This window comes from Macaca nemestrina, chromosome 12 (assembly GCF_043159975.1).
Source record: "Macaca nemestrina isolate mMacNem1 chromosome 12, mMacNem.hap1, whole genome shotgun sequence".
Classification (NCBI taxonomy): domain Eukaryota; kingdom Metazoa; phylum Chordata; class Mammalia; order Primates; family Cercopithecidae; genus Macaca; species Macaca nemestrina.
In genome coordinates this window covers 125602335-125622921 of record NC_092136.1, presented here as the reverse complement: position 1 = coordinate 125622921, position 20587 = coordinate 125602335, and the positions used below count along the sequence as shown (strand labels likewise).

The window sequence follows — 20587 nt, the reverse complement described above, 5'->3', positions numbered from 1 at the left end:
GCCTTTTTGAAGATATGTTTAGCTTTTTTTCCACCTTAATCCTGGGCGTTTCTCCTACTACTATGGCCAAATTGAAGGGACCCTGGATTGGATTGGAGTAAACACTGCAGTTTGTGCCTGTCGCACTCACAGCTGTTTAGTCGCTTTGCTGTGCGGTGTATTTTGATGGTCAGAGAGAATGAAAAACTAGCCCAAAGAACTTTTTGTTCTGCTGTGTATCTGTTGGAATGTGAGTAGGGACTCCAATGCTTAAGAGCCACTGATGTGCCTTTAATGTTACGTGAGAAAAAAATATATGGGTTATATTACTGAACTTGAGTTACGTATTTTGTTGATGTTTTGTTACTTGGAACTGTGAGGCCGATTTTATTTTGATATTACCCTAATACAAACAGGGAATTCGGAAGCTGACGCAGAGCTTGCTTTTCAGCTATTCTCGTTCTAGACCAGCTCACCTCTTGTTATTTATGTGAGCCTGGGCAGTGATCTTGACTTAAGCCTTGGGGGTCTTTATCTGTACAGTGGGGATAGTAACAGAAATTATGTCTTACCACTGTTGTGGGATTAAATGAGATAATGAAAGTCAAGCACTTGGCATATGGTAAAACCTCTGTAAATGTTAGCTGCTGTTATTTTTATGAACTCCTCCTGTACGTGTAAGTGTATTACTTTGATCCAGAAGAGATCTCTTTGAAATACTCAATAATGAGGAGTTCTCAGAAGCTAGTAATAGTGCCAGCACATGGAACACTACAGCTTTCTTAAATTTGCAGTTGAAACTTAGAAGGCAGTTGGACATCATGTGTTATTTTTTTCCAGTTGAGGTGTAACATAGTAATATACACAAGTGTACAGCTAATGTATACTAAGTGAACAGCTAGATGAATTGTTACATATGCACATGTCTGTGGTAACCAGTACCCAGATTGAGATATAGAACATTTCCTTGGCCTTAGAAGGCTCCCTGGTGCCCATCCAGGCAGCCCTCCCTCTTGCTAGCAGCCAGCAGCTATTCTGACGAAATAGAATACATGAGTTTTGCCTGTTCGTGAACCATATGAAAATGGACTCCGACAGTATACAGTCTATGTCGGAGTTCCTGTGCTGCTCAATAATGAGCACTAGAATAGACACAAGCCTGCGAGATTTATTCATGTTATTGAATAGCATTTATTTATGTATACAGTACTAATGCATGCTTTTAAAATTGTTGTAGAGTCTTTTGTGCAGTTTGAAATTCATAGTAATTCATTTTATGGGCACATTGGAGGAAAAAAGAAAATAACACTTCTTCCTGCTTTACTAGAAAATCAGATCCCAATGGCTATCTTAGGAAAACAACCATGACCTCATTTTTATTCACAGAACTGGATTTTTTCACTACTTGAAGGTATAATTACCTTCAGTTACAATTCCATAAACCAAATGCTTTGAAAACTGTGTTCATTTTTATGTGTGTGTTTTTAGGAGGGAGCCTCAAAATAGGGGAAAAGGACCATCTAAGGTAGCTTATAGCCTTTATGTTTAGGATTAAATGCCATAATCAACACTTAGCGTTGTACAGAAGTAACCACCAGCCCAGCATTAGTGTAATATTCTTTGAGTTTAAAATGAAACACCACAATGCTTTTCTGAAGAAAAAAGAAGTAGTCCACCATAAAAGGAAGAAAGTAGAGCCAGGATGTTATACTGCAGTGAGATTGTGAAGAACAGGACCAAGCACTTATATCAGGATGAAGAGTGATGGCCACTCACCTGTTAACAATTGCGGCCAGGCTGTGCCTATACATTTAGAATTTCTGTTTGTGTTGTTGAAATTCTCAAATAGGCTAAATAAAATTTATTTCACAAACAGACAAGATGATTCAGTAGATGAATCAGAAGGGTTTTTGTTTGTTTGTTTTAAATTTTGGAAGGGACTTTGGCTGCGGTTAATAGCTTGTATTTCTGTTATTGGAAATGTTGATTAAGGATTTTCTGGGTGTTCTGCTTGAACACTAGCCATTTTTCTCTCAGGGAGACATTGTATTTTTCAACATTTATAATTGTATTAAATCTGACTATTCGTAGCTCTTGACACAAGGTCATTCTTCACGTACAGCCATATGCAGGGATGGGTTCTCCTGGACTGGAGAGGGGCAAATTGTCCCCTTTTCTTCCTAACTCAGACCATCCGTGGCCAGGATTTCAGTGGGGTTGGGAGTGTTGAAATAGTGATACATGATTCATCTTTTGATCTATAGGCGCACTCAAAGATGCAGATTATATTTCAGAAGAAAGAAGAACTATCCAACAAATAGAGCTGCCTCATGTGGAACAGTGCTGTTTGGAAGGGACATGGGCTCCTGATTCCTGAAAGTTTTCTAGTGGCATTTGCAAAGGGTACTGTGGGAAGAATCTCTTCCTTGGGTGCGACATTGAACCAAATAACCTCTAAGGCGTTTGTAGGACTGAGGCTCCATGAAATAGGCTTTTATGGTGTGCCTAGGCTACATACCCACCACGTACATGGTTTTGGAGGTAGGAAATATGTTAAAAGTTCCAAACAGCCATTGGATAAATACATTTTTTTAAACCAGCTCCAGTTTAAAGTTGGAGATTGCCTCGACTTGCTGGCTGTTTTCACTTTGAATGTAATCCTTAGTTTATCACTATAACAAGTAAATGTCAAATATTCTTTCCTCCTTACTTAAATAGGGACTTTTCCAATATTCTAAGTGTATCAGTATCAGAAATGATACTACTTAAAAGTATAGCATATATTACCTTTTTATATAGGTATACATCTGAAGCCATTTGTTGGCCCAGTTATTTATTCATTCCTACAACACATTATATGTAAACATTAATAAATGCCCCTCTTGTTCCTCCTCCACTGCAACTTTTCTAAACTTGAGTTACAAGAGAGATAAATAACTCATATAGGGGGAAAAGGCCGATATCAGTGACTTATCCAAGTATCAAAACCATATTCAAGATATTTTCTGGGATCCATAGATATTTAACCATGTACACATCTTGTATCCGTAAATATAGTACTTTATGATATTTTAAATGATGGAAGGAACTGTGGAATCCTGAATCACCAAAATAGTATTTTCTCCATTTTATAAAACAGAAAAGTATATTGAGTTTTTACTGTTTTATATTTATGTATGCCCATCAATACCAATTCCATCCTCCCTGTAGCTTAGAAGTGGGCCACCTTTATCTCTTCTCTGTTACCGTTACTTTACCCCTCCATTCTCCTTCTCAAACTTTGGGAGAGGGACAGAGGAGATTCAGCACGTGAGATGAAGAAAATGCCTTTGCAACTCCTGCTTAAACTGCTACTAACTCATCCCCTTGTCTTCAGTCTTGGTTTGTCCCCTTCCAGATCATCGATTTTTCTTACATTTTGCCTGAGTACTCTTTCTGAAATGTAAATGTGGTCATGTGACTGCTTTCGTTAAAATCCTTTCAAGTCCCTGAAGTGCTCACTTATTGAAGCCCAGGTCTTTACTTGCATATACAGTGTTATATGCCTACTGGAAGCTTCTCCATCCCAGCTACTTTGCCTTCCATGAATATGCCATGCTTTCTCGCAGGCTGGAAACGCATCTCTCCTGGCACTGATATGGCATCATAATTGCATACATGTTGGTCTCCCCCTTATTCCTTAAGGACAATGTGATTTTCCCCTATGTACATTGGCCCGCCCACGCCTTTCTTTGCACTCTGCGGAACAAGTCCTAAACACTCAGATATGCTGGATGGCATTAATGTGCATTTGAATTTCTGGGTCAGGGGGTGTGCTCAAGTGCATGCTCTGATTCAGTAGGTCTGGGGTGAGGCCCAATATCCTCCCTTTCTAACAAGTTTCCAGATAATCCTGATGAGCTGGGTGGAACACACTGAGTAGAAAGATGCTGAACCGTCTTCTCTAGGTCCGTGAATGATTTCAACACACAATGTTGCTCTTAAAAATTCAGTGACATCAATGACTCTCAAGTTCGGGGAGCGATACCACAGCTTCAAGTAGTGAAGATGAACGAAAGCTTTAGATAAAAAAACAGTTACATGTGGAAGATACTAGGACATGCATTATCAGGCTATTACTGGAATCCTTGTCAAATATTTTGAATATTTTAACAATTTTGTATATTTAAAATGTATATAGTTGTTCTGTGCAACATTATTCAGTGCCCAGAGAGCTGATGCCATGTTTTGTCTTTTTGTGTTTTACAGGGGTTCTTCTGGGTATGTAGGTACTAGAAAATATATTCTGGATTGTGTTTCTTGCCAGGGAAATTTCTGACAGTTACTGGCTTTTTACAGTATCAGAATAAAAGTAATTAGAATTCTTTATTTTACTGTAGTTTGATATCTATTCAGTGAGTAATTGTACACACTGCCTGGTTAGAGGTAAAATTGGCAAGGGGAATGAATGTTTATTGGATAAAATACTGCTTTTATCAGGCCATGAAATTATTGTAGTGACATCAGAACTTGGCAGTCTCTTATTCCAATAAAAAGAAAAATAGCATTGCAAGCTGGGGATAAGACATTTTTCCTGCCCATTTAATTTGGCTTCTTTTCATGATTTTGGCCTTAGGGTGTGTGTATAACAAAACAGCAACGCAGTGAATAACAGGCAGTAAGAATTAGGGAGTGAGCATGGTTTCAGCTGGAATGGACATAGTGTTTATCACTAAGCTCTATCTCAGTCATTCTAACGGTCTCTCTCCTGTTGGTGACTGTGAGAGTATGAGAGGGGGTATGGGGAATCCTCATTTATAAAATGGGGTTAAACGTCACAATTTGGCTTGATATTACATAGCTTGCAATGTAGTGAAAGCATCTGATACTGGCTCATAAAATGATCATGTGGCTGAATGTCTGAATGTGATTATGTATGTGACCGTACAGTTTTGCTAGAAAGGTGCTATTTATCTCTCCGTGTAAAAACACCAGTCCAATAATATCAGATTACCAATCAGAGCAGTTTGATTTGATTTAGTGTTTCCTCCTTCCCATTTCATCCTGTGCACTGTTATTGTGAAATTAGATTTCTAGATATGACCATGATTTAATGACAGCTCGTTATCAGGATTTTGGTCTGGTGTCCTAACATCCAAGCAGTAGTTCCAGTAAACCTTGAGACTACTAAACCTGGAGGCGGTATTTTTATAGTTCTTAATAGATTATTATACTCCTGAGTAGAGCCACACTGGAGTCTTAACTGCTATGTTGTGCCCGTGATTTACCTCCTGGGTGCATCTTACTGTGTGATCAACTTTTTAAATGAGGTCATTTTATTGTTTCTTCCATTAAATCTTGGATGTTCATCCAAAAGGAAATGGCAGGTTTTCTTCTACAGTAATAAGAATTATAGCGAGGTTCTGCTGAGTTGGTTCTGGTGGGTAAAAGTATATTTTACACCTAGTTGTAAATACAGTCGTCCCTCAATATCCATGGGGGATCCATTCCAGGACATGATACCCCCTATTGCCTGTGGCTATCCAAATCCTTAGATGCTGAAGTTCCCTGTATTTGCATATAACTTATGCACATCTTCCTGTTTAAATCATCTCTAGATTACTTATAATATCTAACACAATGTAAATAGCTGTTTTACTGTATATTTTAAAGGTTTTTTTGTTTGTTTTTCTTTTTTTTGAGACAGAGTCTTGCTCTGTTGCCCAGGCTGGAGTGCAGTGGCGTGATCTGGGCTCACTGCAACCTCCGCCTCCCGGGTTCAAGCAATTCTCCTGCCTCAGCCTCCCAAGTAGCTGGGATTACAGGCACCTGCCACCATGCCTGGCTAATTTTTGTAGTTTTAATAGGGATGGGGTTTTGCCATGTTGGCCAGGCTGGTCTTGGACTCTTGACCTCAAGTGATTCACCCACCTTGTCCTCCCAAAGTGCTGGAATTACAGGCATGAGCCACCACGCCTGGCCTGTATTATTTTGTATATTTTTATTTTCCAAATATTTTTGGTCTGTAGTCAGTTGAATCCGTAGATGAGGAACTGTGGATACCAAGTGTCGAGTGTGTATACTCTACTTAACATATTTTCAAGTCATATTATAATTTGATTAGAATTGTTGTGATCTCTAAATCAGTAGTTTGATTTCTATTTATTGAAAATTAGGCATACTTTCTTTTTTATAGTATGAGTCCTTTTTAGGGTTACAACAGAAATAAATAGATCAGATTTCTACCCTGAGTTCCCAATTCCAAGCTCTAGTCACCATGTTTTAAATTCTTTTATATTTTAGTTGGGTTTCTCTCTTAAAAGAAATTGCAGTAATCATGTTTTGACTGTATATAGGTCTTTTGTATAATTTTCATAATACATTTAGAGCTAAATTTTTTTGGTTTGTTTGTTTTGTTTTAATCCCATGGCTAACTAAAGCCAATTTTGAGTCATTATGAGATTGGCTGTTAATCGTGGTCTCCTGTTAGGCTAGCAAACACAATTGATGTTATTTGTTATTTCTTTTGTGTTTGAGGATACATTTTAAAAGAGCTATTGTTGGCCGGGTGCAGTGGTTCATGCCTATAATCCCAGGACTTTGGGAAGCTGAGGCGGGTGGATCACCTGAGGTCAGGTGTTTGAGACCAGCCTGACCAACATTGTGAAACTCCATCTCTACTAAAAATACAAAACATTAGCTGGGCATGGTGGTGGGTGCCTGTAATCCCAGCTACTTGGGAGGCTGAGGCAGGAGAATTGCTTGAACTTGGGAGGCAGAGGTTGCAGGGAGCCGAGATTGCGCTGTTGCACTCCAGCCTGAGCAGGGAGAGCAAGACTCTGTCTCAAAAAAAAAAAAAAAAAAAAGAAAGAAAAAAAAAGCTATTGTCATAGTGGTTAGGTCTTACACTAATTTCACATTTGTTATTATGACAGCAGTCGCGGTGGGGGTTTTAATTATACAATACAGCTTGTGCAAAGATTTCATATCAATATTTTGTGGTAGATAAACTTTAACTCAGGGTTTGGACTGCATGCATCTTAGTAATGTTAATAGGAGTTTTGTAGCTAACTCCCAAAGTGGATTTCTAAATGTGAACCTTGGTAAATCCAGGCGAATGCTTTCCACCCCCCTTGAAAATAATATCCGAAATTATCTTAAAGAAAACACTGTTAGTGTTTTACTTGTTCTTTTAGGGTGTCTCTTCCCAGATAGGCAGATTGTTAGGGAAAAGATAAGGAAGTGATTACCCTTATAGAGCAGAAACTATAACACTTGGCTAGATTCATGTTTCCTTAGCTGTACATGTATACAGGACACTTAATTAGTTGTGATTATAGGTGTCAGCTGGCCATGGACTCAAAGCAGCAGCCACCACATCTCAAATGCTACAGGCCTTTAACAACCAAAATGAGAAACTGATTTTTGAGTTTTTCATTTGTGCAATTAAGGGTTTTTTTTCCTTCATGTTGAAATGTTGAATTTTTCCTTCATGTTGAATTTTTTCTGGAAAAAAAATTTACATTGAGTAGGCGAAGTCCCCATTCGCTCATAAAGGTTCTTTCTAATTCACTGAGAAATACTAGTGTCTTGTTTCCGATTCACTTAGAGTGAATGTATGCTGCATGTGTACTTGGGCAATTTAACAATAACTAATATGGTGTCAAAGGAGTGAAGTATTGCTTTTTGCAGAGCCAGGCCCTTGTCTGTTTGTGTGCCCTGCAGGCTATAAGAATGGAGCCTCCCGGGGACTGGGAAAGAAAAGTCCTGACCCAGTCTGTGCGTTGCGTTCACAGACAGGCTTAGGAGGAGCCACAGCACACCCCATCCTTGGTCCCCTGCTGAGGAGTTTGTATTTCAGCAATTACAAATCTTGTTTTGTGATTTTTTTTTTTTTATTCTGTATACAGAATAATTTTCTCCTTTCCTGTTTCCGATAATGATCATGTCTTAAATAACTTTTATAGAGCCCTTTGTATTTTGCAAAGTATTTTACAGACCTTTTTTTTTTTTTTTTTGCTGCTTACAGGAAATGTATGAGATTGTAAAGTTTTTGTTAGAATGGAAATCATGAAGACTAAATGATCGAGCATTGATATCAGATATAAAAGTTTTAATCTAGTTCAAAGTTAGGTGTCCTTTAAAATGTCTCTTTCGCATGTTGGAGAAAAGTGTTATTTGGAACTTTAGTCTTTCTTTTTAGGTTTATTTTAGGTTATAATTGCACAGTTGTATGTGTTTAGGAATAGATTAAAATAGTTAAATTCTAAGGGTGCTTTTTTTTGGTTTTTTGGTTTTTTGGTCTTTGACATTTCTAAACTACAAGCTCTGCGTTCTAGATACTGTTGACCTAATGGAAAACATTGAAGCACATTTCGCCTAAGGTAAAAGTGACTCCCTGGTATCTTGTATTTTTAAACTTATTCTTCTAAAGTTCTTCTAAAGAAGTCATTTCATTTTCTTTTCCCCTAGCTACTGGGATCCTTGCTTTTTAACACTTTTCTTTAGAGCAGGCAGAATCCTTGGATGCTTAGAAATTCTTTTAACAGTATATCCTGGCTGAATATGAAGTATGAAAGCCCTTTCCAATTATATGTAAAGAAGTTACCAAGGAGGATGTTTTAGTTCATTATTTGTGTCTTGGTTATAGAATGAATACAAAATCTGAATAGGGATGCTGTTTTTCTTATTTTAACTGTTGTTCTGTGGTGCCCCTGTGGCCAAAATGTGACCGATGGTATTGAAACAAAATTTTTCAATTTCTTGGATATGTTACAACATGAATTCAAGCTTTGCAGTTTTAAGTGATTTCTTTAGTATTGCTTCTGTCAGTTGTTAACTATTTCTGTTTTGTTTTATATCACTGTGTAATGCAGGCCAAAACAAATGTTTTGGCGTTTAATGATAGCTAATTGGTGTTATTTTGGTGTAGATTCAAATAATTATTAACTGTTTAATGAGATAGTTTAAAAATGGTTTTGATGACTTCTGATGACCATATTGAGAAGGAAGGAAAGAAAAATAGATGTTCTTAAAGCCAAAGGTTCCTCCTCGTCTGTTGAAATGAAGACTGAGTTGTAATAGCAGGGGAGTGCAGCTCCCAGGACGAGGTGTGAGGCTGTTTATTTTCACTCTGGAGATGTATATACTACAGAAGGAAAACTCTGGCCTTGCTTAACCTAAGCAAGTCATTACTTATCTACGATCTGTCAAGCAATTTGATTAAGGTTGACAGAGCTCATATAATATCAGAACCAGGCCCTCTTAATGATTGATGATGCTTGTCTGTAAGTTTTTCTTTTTTTTAATTTGAAAAGAGAAAAATTGAACAAGAAAGACTACTTGTTCAGATGTCTAATTGCCCAGTAGAAACTGTCTGTAATGTTTCTATCCATAGTGAGCAATATGCATTAATTTGTGTGCTGTTTTTTAGGTTATAATTAAATGGCTTAAAAATAATAATGTTTTCAGATCTGCAGGTTAACTTGGCTTTTAAAGAATTAGATTGGGCCAGGCACGGTGGCTCACGCCTGTAATCCCAGAATTTTGGAAGGCCGAGGCGGGCGGATCACCTGAGGTTGGGAGTTCGAGACCAGCCTGACCAACATGGAGAAACCCCGTCTGTACTAAAAATACAAAATTAGCTGGGTGTGGCGGTGCATGCCTGTAATCTCACCTATTTGGGAGGCTGAGGTAGAAGAATCACTTGAACCTGGGAGGCATAGGTGGCAGTGAGCCGAGATTGCACCATTGTACTCCAACCTGGGCAACTAGAGCGAAACTCCATCTCAAAAAGAAAAAAAAAATAAAGAAATTGTTGAAATTTTAGAGAACCTGCTTCATATCTTAATATCTTTCTTAACATGGGTTTCTTTGATGCTATATATTCTTTACGATAGTAGAATTTTTTTAACCTCTAGGAAATTTTCCTCTTCATTCTCTAATGAAATTGAATTATTTGGAAGTCTTTGGCTTTAACTTAAGGGATTTTTGACCTTTGCCTTCTAACTATATTTGGATGATTTAATGATTTGGATGATTGTAATAGCATATCTGGGGCATTGAATGTTGCTGCTGACCTCTTTGCTAGATTGTTCCTTATCTCATTCCCATTACCAACAGATTAATACAATGTGTGATGGGAATGTGCCAAATGTTCTTGGCAACACTGTAAATCATTTGTCTGCAAACACTGTTGAGTCCAACTGAAGACCATTTCTTTTCTCTTTTTTTTTTTTGAGACAGAGTCTCACTCTGTTGCACAGGCTAGAGTATAGTGGTGCCATCTTGGCTCAGTGCAACCTCCGCCTCCCAGGGCACAAGCGATTCTCATGCCTCAGCCTCCCAATTAGAGTAGCTGGGACTACAGGTGTGTGCCACCATGCCTGGCTAATTTTTGTATTTTTAGTAGAGACGAGGTTTCTCCATGTTGGCCAGGCTGGTCTCGAACTTCTGACCTCAAGGGATCCACCTGCCTCAACCTCCCAAAGTACTGGGATTGCAGGCAGGAGCCACCACGACAGCTGAGGACCATTTCTTGATTTTTATCATTTATGTCATTCATGTACTACTCTTTGGAAGTAGATATGGGACTGAAAGACATCCACATCCTTATTTTACATAAATTTAGCATGTGGAATTTGTAGATTAATGAAATGATTGAATTTAGAATGAATTTGTGTTACATACATGGGAGCTTTAACCTAGGCATTTTTGAGCAGTGTATTATAGCAGTTTAGAGTAGGATAGGTCCTGGAGTCAGAGGCCTGGGGTCAAAGCCAGGCTCCACCATATTCTAGTGATGTGACCCCTCTGTGCCTTGATTTCCCCATCTGTATATGGTGGTCCATGGGGCTATGGGATCATCACATTTAGTCTTTACAGGCAAAGTGAGGACACAATAACTTGGGCTAGTGATTGGCACTTGCTAGGTACTTATTGCATGTGAGCAGTTGCTGTTGCTGTTCCTGTTGTTGTTCTGTTTGAGATGGAGTGCTTTTATTGACAAATGTGATATTATTGTGATATAGCTTACTTAGAGACTGTCAAATCAAAGTAAAATGAGTAGGATTAAAATTTAAGGAGCTCTTGACGTGGGAATAACTACAATTCATTGTATGTGTTTGGGTTGGTGAGGACATGGCTCCTAGGAAAGAGAGCAGTTGGGGAGTGCTGTAATATGTGATGGTAAAAGTTTGGGTAAATTCTAATATCCTCAAGCAACTGAACACCGTCTTGATTTTCTTGCTTTAAATTTTCAATTTTGTTACTCTCCCTTTCCCCCTCCATCTCCTCAAGCTTAATGTAAACTAAACATTCTTCAGTTTAATACCAGGTAAATAACATTGATTTTTATAAGAGATGTACTTCATACCGAGCCTTACTAGGCTCGGTATGAAGCAAGGGATAGCTAAAAGTAAGGGGATAGCTATTGTTGGAATCCTTTGCTAACTTTTCTAGTAATAGTTTTCCCCCACAAGTGTGAGTGTTGTCATCGGTGGGAAATCCCAGTACTTCCTAGAATTTTTAAATGTATACTTAAATACTGAGCATGATTGTCACATCTGTTCTTTCAGGTTTCCTACTTTTCTTTTGGGCTTACATATGGTTGGAGCAGATAAACACTTAACTGTGATTGGTAGTATTAAAAACCACCAATAAAGTACTATCCTCAAAGTGCCTCACTAAAAGAAATAGAGTAGAAGTGGGGTCACCAGAGCAGAGATTTGCCTGGAGATAGACCCGTGTGCACACTGTCAGCTCCACCCAGACACTCCCCTGTTTTGTTTCTAGCTGGCCAGGATAGGTACAGTAGAAGTTGACCTCAAGTGGCCATCGAAGGTTGGGATTTAGTAACCTCCATAGTAATGGAGGGGGATCCAAAAAACTGGAGCCAGAAGGCGTTGTAGAATCGGAAAATGACAAGGGGCCACCATCATCCCTTTTCAGCTGGCTTTTCCCTTTCTGTCTTCAGCAGTGACAGTAACAGTGCTTCAGAAAGTAGATGCTTTTCTTAAATATTTTTAAAAACTATGATTTAGATAAGTCTTGAGAATCTCATCCTTTTCTTTGACCCTACAGATTGGAGAGATTACTGAGTTTTTGTCACTGGACTACAGGTTTTCCAAGCAGCACAGTAATTTTGGTAGCAATATTGAACATGAATGCGGGAGGAAACATTGTACCACAGCTCTAGAAATGCCTGGACTTTACCATGTCTATGTGGGTCCCCTAAAATAGAGGATAAGTTTATTGCATTGCATTTATGGAGTTTTGTTAGGGTAATGGTCTTCATAGCTAGGGTAGCATTTATAAGATTCTTACAGCTTTTTTGATTCTAGGGAATGGGAATCTTGTATTTGAAACTTCAATTCTTATCCTACCATCCCAACACCATTCTTAGTCCAGATTTGTGAAGATGTGTGATCGAGGAAACAGCTATGTGTTTGGCTAGTTACAACGCCATTTCAGTGAATATGTCTTAATTGAGATGATAATATCCTGTATTTTGCTAAAAAGGGGCTAGCACTCAACCTTGAATGTGTGACTTTTTTTTTTTCCTAACATGGAGTTTCGCTCTTCTTGCCCAGGCTGGAGTGCAGTGGTGTGATCCCGGCTCACTGCAACCTCTGCCTCCTGGGTTTAAGCAATTCTCCTACTTCAGCTTCCCAAGTAGCTGGGATTACAGGCATGTGCCACCACGCCTGGCTAATTTTGTATTTTTAGTAGAGACAGGGTTTCTCCATGTCGGTCAGGCTGGTCTCAAACTCCCAACCTCAGGAGATCTGCCCACCTCGGCCTCCCAAAGTGCTGGGATTATAGGGGTGAGCCACTGTGCCCAGCTGAATTTGTGACTTTTTTGAAAAGGAAAAATTACTATAAAATCTTAATGTTGATTAAATAATTCTTACTTTTAATCTCATATAATTATGTATAAAATAAACTAAATGGAAACATCTTATAAAACTAAAACAAATTTCCAAAGTAAATACTGGCTCCAGCCTGGGCAATGGAGCAAGACTCCGTCTCAAAAAAAAAAAAAAAAAAAAATTATTATAGGTACATAATAGTTGTATGTGTTTATGTAGTACATGTAACGTTTTGGTGAAGGCATACAATGTGTAATGATCACATCAGGGTAATTAGGTTTTCTTTGTGTTGGGAACATTTCAATTCCACTCTTTTAGTTATTTAAAAATATACAACAAATTATTGTTAACTATTGTCACCCTGTTTACCATTGAATGCTAGATTTTACTCATTCTTCTGATTATTTTTGTACCCATTAGCCATCCCCACTTTATCCCCACCTCCCTGCTGCCCTTCTGAGCCTCTGGTAACCATCATTCTATTCTCTGTCCCCCTGAGTTCAATTTTAAAGAGTTTTTAGCTCCCACATATGAATGAGAACATGTGAAATTTGTCTTTCTGTGCCAGGCTTGTTTCGCTTATCCTGATGTCCTCTGGTGCCATCCGTGTTTTTGCAAATGGCAAGATTTCATTCCTTTTATAGCTGAACAGTATTCCATTTTGTGTGTATACTACATTTTCTTTATGCATTCATCCATTGATGGACACTTAGGTTGATTCCATATTTTGGCAATTGTGAATAGTGCTGCGATAAACGTGGAGATGCAGATACCCTTTGATATATTATACTGATTTCTTTTCTTTTGGATATATATCCAGCAGTGTCATTGCCAGATCTTACTGTAGTCTGTTAACAGTGAATTTATTTTTAACAATCCATTATTTTGCAGGGCAGCCAGGTGTAAAAGTACACTCCAATGTATAATACCGAAGTATGATGAAAACCCATTCAACGAAAACTTTTTGTTTTGTGTTAATATTTACTTTTTGTTGATGAACCATATTAACATGGGATCTGTGCAATATGTGTGTTCCTGCTTTGTGTAAGGTCGTCTCCTGTGTTGTGCTTTTCAAGTTTGACACACCCATGCTGCCATGAGCTACAAGATAAATCTCCCACCTTTCTTTTCACCTGTTTCAAACTTTGTTTGTACAGCATTCTATAATGTCATGTGACCTTCAGATGTCATCTCTGTGATCCAAAAATGCAAATGCAATTGGGCACTGAAATTTTGGGACCTGTCTTTGGTTGATGTTCCAGACTTTGCTGGATCAGATTATCACCATAATTTATTTATCGGCAATGCATAACCATAATGACCTTTTTTTTCAGTGAATTTCATACCTCCTGAAATCCATCTGCAGATTAAATAGAGAAAAAGAACTAAAACCTGGTAGGTTTGAGAATCTTCCAGAATGAGACGTGGCCATCGATTCGCACTGAAGTGAGTGGATGTAAGCGCAACTGTGTACTCAAGGCCTTTCTTTTATTTAGGAAGCTGTGTATGGAGCGGGAAGGCTTAGGCCTGGGATTGCCCTGGGTGCAAACCTCACCCCTGTCTTTATATGCTGTGGTCCCTTGGGGAGGCTATCTGAGTGTTCTTTGTTTTCTCATTTGTAAAATGGAAATAATACCTATCCTTAATTTTGTTTGAGGATTGGTAACAGTGTCACTGGTAGAGGGTCGTGACTGCAAGTTGTCCAGGTTCTTGGCATTTTGAACAAAGGATCAGACAAAACGCCCAGCAAAGCAAAGAAAGAAGGAAGCAACAAAAGAACGAAAGTGAGGATTTATTGCAAACAAAAGTACACTCCACAGTGTGGGAGTGGGCCAAGCAGTGGCTCAAGGGCCCGGATACAGAATCTTCTTGGGTTCAAATATCCCCTAGAAGTTTCCCGTTGGCCACTTCATGCTCATCTCATGTAAGTTAAGTGGTAGCCCGCAATCGGTCTGATTGGTTGCAGGAAGGAGCCAACCAGAGGCCAAAGTGCAGTTACAAAGGTAACACTTCTGTGCAAACATCTGATTGGTTGCTTTTCACACAGTTATACTTCTGTGCAAATGAAGACTCAGCCCGAAATCAGTCTGATTTGTTGCTGACAGCCAGTTTCCCACCTGCCATGCAGAAAAGGTCAAAGGGAGTAGTCTCTGGTCCTTTTGAAAGGGTTTTCCTTTCAATTTAGCTCTAGGAAGTCTGTGTGAAACAGCCATAGGTTCCCTGCCTCCAGACCCTATTCTCCTGCCTCAATAATATATGTAAAATTGGCCAGGTGAGATGGCTCACGCCTGAAGTCATAGCACTTTGGGAAGCCACGGCAGGTGGATTGCCCAAGCTCAGGAGTTCCAGACGAGTCTTGGCAACATGGTGAAACCCGGTCTCTACTAAAATACAAAAAAAGAAGCTGGGCATGGCAGCGTGCGCCTGTAATCCCAGCTACTTAGGAGGCTGAGGCAGGAGAATCGCTTGAACCGGGGAGGTGGAGGTTGCAGTGAACCAACATTGTGCCATTGCATTCCAGCCTGGGAGGCAGAATGAGACTCCTGTCTCAAATAAATAAATAAATAAATAAATAAATAAAATCTTTGGGCCAAGCGCGGTGGCTCAAGCCTGTAATCCCAGCACTTTGGGAGGCCGAGACGGGTGGATCACGAGGTCAGGAGATTGAGACCATCCTGGCTAACACGGTGAAACCCCGTCTCTACTAAAAAAATACAAAAAAATAGCCGGGCGAGGTGGTGGGCGCCTGTAGTCCCAGCTACTCGGGAGGCTGAGGCAGGAGAATGGCGTGAACCCGGGAGGCGGAGCTTGCAGTGAGCTGAGATCCGGCCACTGCACTCCAGCCTGGGCGACAGAGCGAGACTCCGTCTCAAAAAAAATAAAAAAAAAAATAAAAAAAAAATAAAATCTTTGAACCGTAAAGTTAATAATTAGTAGTTATAAACCTAATAATTGGTAGCTGTTATTCTTTGAATAATCTCATAAAACAGATGTTTAATAAGATGCATATATATATGTTTTTGCACAAACCAATTATTGTCTGCTTTGTGGAAGCAAGAGGTGGGGGTGGATTAGAGTATCAGAATTATTTGGCAAGATTTTTCATACTGCATGTGTCCCATCTTCTTATCACTTACAGGTGACCCACAATTACCCCTGGGAATGTGGCATAGCTCTGCTGTGCTGAGGCAGAAAAATGAGTGCTATCGACTCAAAACAGTTCAGTCTTTCTCAGGTAGCTCTGATTTAAATACTGGTACAATATTTTAAAATCCTAATTTTATAATTGCTTATGAAGATGAATTTATGTAAATAAATCAGCAAATTGGCTGGGCGCGGTGGCTCACACCTGTAATCCCAGCACTTTGGGAGGCTGAGGCAGGCAGATCACCTAAGGTCGGGAGTTTGAGACCAGCCTGACCAACATGGAGAAACACCGTTTCTACTAAAAATACAAAATTAGCTGGGCGTGGTGGCACATGCCTGTAATTCCAGCTACTCGGGAGACTGAGGCAGGAGAATTGCTTGAACCTGGGAGGTGGAAGTTGCGGTGAGCCGAGATCACGCCATTGCACTTCAGCTTAGGGAACAAGAATGAAACTGTCTCAAAAAAAAAAAAAAAAAAAAAAAGCAAATTGATACTGCCTGATATTGACAGGGAATAACTCACATGCGAACTGGATTAACCTCACATGTATGTGCAGGTTAAATTAGCATTGTGGCAGATTGTTTAAAAAGTGTATTTGATTTTCCTTAAGATGTTTACCAAATTTAAGACTTAAAAAGTGTTGGCAAGAGGCGGGATAGATTGACCTGATGGTTTTAAGAAGATTTATGAAACTATTTGTGGTTTGACCTAGTTCGTTTGTCCAATACTGTTAAAATCTGCTTAAAATTTATCCTAAGAAGTTACCCTGTTTAGTACTAGCGTTATGTGGTAGAATTTTATTTTAACATAGTTTGCTATTACGTGATTTTGACTATACAGAAGTTCATATGTTTCAGGAAGCCTATGTACAATAAAAAACGGGTAGTTTAGCCAGTAATGCCTGGGTGTGTCAAAAGTGTGTGAAGAGAGTCTGTTGTGTTTGTTTTGGCTACAGATCCTTAGAGCATCCTAAATGTAGAGATTTCCATTTACCCACAGTTGGTCATACGCCTTTTAGAGCTTTTAAGATCATAATAAATGTTTTGCAGCCCACCAAGTCATTTCTATTTGTGAACAAAATAATAGTGCCTTTGGTGGTGTTTGTGGTCTTTTTCCCTTAGGTTTAAAGGGACCCTTTTGTTAAACTATTTTAATTTTTGCCTTTTTTTTTTTTTTTTTTTTTAACAGAGTCTCACCGTGTCACCCAGGCTGGAGTGCAGTGGCGCGATCTTGGCTCACTGCAACCTCCTCTGCCTCCTAGGTTCAAGCGATTCTTCTGCCTCAGCCTCCTGAGTAGCTGGGATTATAGGCATGCACCACCACGCCTGGCTAATTTTTGTATTTTTATTGGAGACAGGTTTTCACCATGTTGGTCAGGTTGATCTCAAACTCCTGACCTCGTGATCCGCCTGCCTCGGCCTCCTAAAGTGCCGGGATTACAGGCGTGAGCCACCGTGCCCAGCCTGCCCATGTTTTTACTGTAGCGCTGCACCATGCTCTTGGTTAGTTGCCTTGACTTTAGTACCTATTTTAAATTGTATATCCTATAATCACTTTTTAAAAATTGTTGTAGTAAAACATAAGTCGGTGTGGTTAAGTAACTTCATAATTCCCAGAAAACTTTGCTGGGTTTCTCACAGTGGAAGTTCTTTCATTTATCACAATTTACTAAGCACTCATTTCGTGCAAGGTGGTGGTATCTGTACAGTGATGAGCAAAATAGACAAGGTCCCTTTTCTCATGGAACTGACAAACTAGTGGTTCATCTAGTTCCTCTAGAAATGTTTTAAACAATTATTTTTAGAGCAATTTTAGATACGCGGCAAAACTGAGTGGAAGGTACAAGGATTTCCCATATATCCCCAGACCCCTGTTCCCAAAGATGTTTTTTGCATTTATGTGACCTGTGAATAAACTAGTCTCACTCTTTTACTTATTTATTTATTTTTGAGTATAGTGAGTCAGGTAGGATCATCTGCTCTGTCCCTTCATGACTCTTCCTTGTCTATGCTTTTTACACACAAGAAATCAGATTAAAATGAAAATGAAGGCCATGAGTGTGGAAGGAAAACAGTTTTAAAACGTGACATTGGGGAGCAGTGTGCTGAGAGAGCGAGGGGGCGATGGGGGGGTTTGGGTGGAATGCAGGGCTGCTTATGATGAGGGTCCTGCCTCTGAGACATCAGCTTCCCAGCAAGGTCTAAGAGTTCGGCTTATTTTGGAGGGGAAGCTTAATCATGAAGACAGGGATGGGACTCTGGGACACATTGGGTCTTTTTGAGTGGCAGAAACCTGTCACTGCTGAGAAGAGTGATAATGCTGCTTTAGGGAGACTGTCGCTGACACTGAGGATGAAGAGCTGTGGAATACCTGTGCATACAGATGACTCAGCCTGTTTCAGAGCCAAATGTGTGGTGTTGAGCAGTTGTAGCATAATCCTACTGATTTAAGACAGTGAAAACGTTAAGTCTCTAGATTAGTTGTTTTTTGACACTGGTCTTTGAACCAGCATGATCTCTAATAAAGATTTTATATTCGTCTGGAGTAAAATGAGAAACAGCTAACCAAAAGTCATAAGCTGCATTTATACTGAAATTACTTCTTGCTTACTACTTTGTTTTCTAATGAAATACCAATAGTAGATGGCAGTTACTAATTTTTAAAAAATGTTTTCAGGGCAGATTTTGGAAAGCTTACATAGGACATACAGGTATTTTGTTTGTAAATTTTCTGTTTATTGAAATCCCAAAGTTTGGGAACCATTGCTGTGATTTCCATTGAGTACAATGACCTATGTACAGTTATCTATCTTGAGAAATGGCTTCTGTGCTGTTTCTCATGCTAGATGTTTCTTCATCTGTAAGATTTATGCCCAAGTTTTTATGATGCCTCAATATCAAGTAGGGTTCTCTCTCTCCAGCCATGGACTTAAGTTGACTATTCTTCTCCAACAGAAGTGGAAATAGTTCACTTCGTTTTAGGGGCACATTCATTGTTCCATGTGCTGAGGTTAGGAGGCAAGTACCTAAAAGCCTCTGTCTATATAAAAACTGCTTTGTAGATGTTTTATTAGTACTACTATTGGTTCTTTTAATTAGTAGTATGTTTTATTTGCACCCTGAGGCTGTTCAAGCACAGAAGGTAATTTGAATCAACAAAATCATTTCTTCTGTTTTGGAATACTTACATTTGCCATCTGATCCTTTACTCCTGAGGTACTTACTTAGGTTGGCAGGGAAACTGGGAAGAGAAAAAGATGATTATGTGGAGTTATGAAACATCTTAAAACGTAAGTTCTTGGAACACTTTGTAACTAAATAGTTTTCAAATTGGAAATGCTCTTTTGTTCATAACCAGAGATTCTTTTTTTTTTTTTTGAAGATGGAGTTTCACTCTTGTTGCCTGGCTGGAGTGCAGTGGGACAGTCTCGGCTCACTGCAATCTGTGCCTCCTGGGTTCAAGCGATTCTCCTGCCTCAGCCTCGCGAGTAGCTGGGATTACAGGTGCCCATCACCACACCCAGCTAAATTTTGTATTTTTAGTAGACACAGGTTTTCACCGTGTTGGCCAGGCTGGTCTCGAACTCCTGACCTCAAGTGATCCTCCTGCCTCGGCCTCCCAAAGTGCTGGGATTGCAGGCGTGAGCCATCATGTCCAGCCCGAGATTCTTTTTTTGAGATAAATACTGAGTCTTCAGGAGAAGACCTATCTCTTCTACTGTATACGTGTTTCTGACAGTCACCAGAAATCTATGGATACCTCACTGACTGTTTGACAGTGGCCGTGACGTTCACAAAGTAAAGTTGGCTAGGGAAATTTCTCCAAATTCTTTACTCAAATATAAAGTGAAAGGCCCCCCTCTCCAGGTTCTTAGAATGAAACTGTGAACTTCACGTCTTCTACTGTTTGTTTTTTTTTCTTTTCAACTTAGCTTTTTGTTTTTTTGAGTGAACATGAACACTCTTTTTTGCTTGCAAACTGAAGTGATGAACTTAAATGTTTGGAGCTGACATTTTGTTGATTTTGGATATCTTTGCAGTTTTTTCCCTCCTTTCCTCTTAGTGCAGTCATTTTTGGAGGCTGCCATAGATGAGGCAAAACTATAGTGTAAGATAAACTTTTAAGTGTTTGTATGTTTTTTCGTTTACACACAGCAGTTGTAAATATTGTCATAGAATTCTAAAGCTGGAAAAAACTGTGGAGTTTTTTTTCCCTTTGCAGACAGGACCTAAGCCATACTAAGTTAGTAAATGTTCTGCCTAACATTCTCTAGGAAAAGGAGATGAATCCATTTAGACCATCAACTAATAATTTTGTTTTCAACATATTGTTTTAAAAAATTAGGGATCCTGTCATGTTTTGAAACTTTTTTATACCAAAAAAATTTAAAATTCAATTGCTTATTAATTGCTATACAAGAGTTAAAGATGTCAGAGATTGAGTGTTTTAAGAAATGAGGTCAAGGTCTCTGTTATTTTATTCTACTTTATCCCCCCACCCATATTTTTTCCCTAACTACCTTGAATATAGGAGCTCAGTATGTTTTGCTGCATAAATGAATGAAAAGCTGCTCTTTGCAGTTTTAGGTTGTAGATTCCCACCCCACTCCGTC

General features: G+C 39.1%; 1 protein-coding gene across 6 annotated transcripts in view; it reads left to right on the top strand.

The window, feature by feature from the left end:
• LOC105476247 (cell adhesion associated, oncogene regulated) overlaps positions 1-20587 on the top strand; it is a 243450-nt gene that overhangs the window by 144338 nt on the left and 78525 nt on the right. Inside the window, exons 2-3 of one of the 6 annotated variants that reach the window (XM_071076036.1) lie at positions 14162-14273; positions 15967-16062. The exons of 4 other annotated variants lie outside the window; for them this stretch is intronic. The gene's annotated coding sequence lies outside the window, so the exon portion shown is untranslated. Of the gene's footprint in view, positions 1-8047; positions 14274-15966; positions 16063-20587 lie in introns of those variants that run through there. One more of the 6 variants, XM_071076035.1, reaches the window with a different exon arrangement.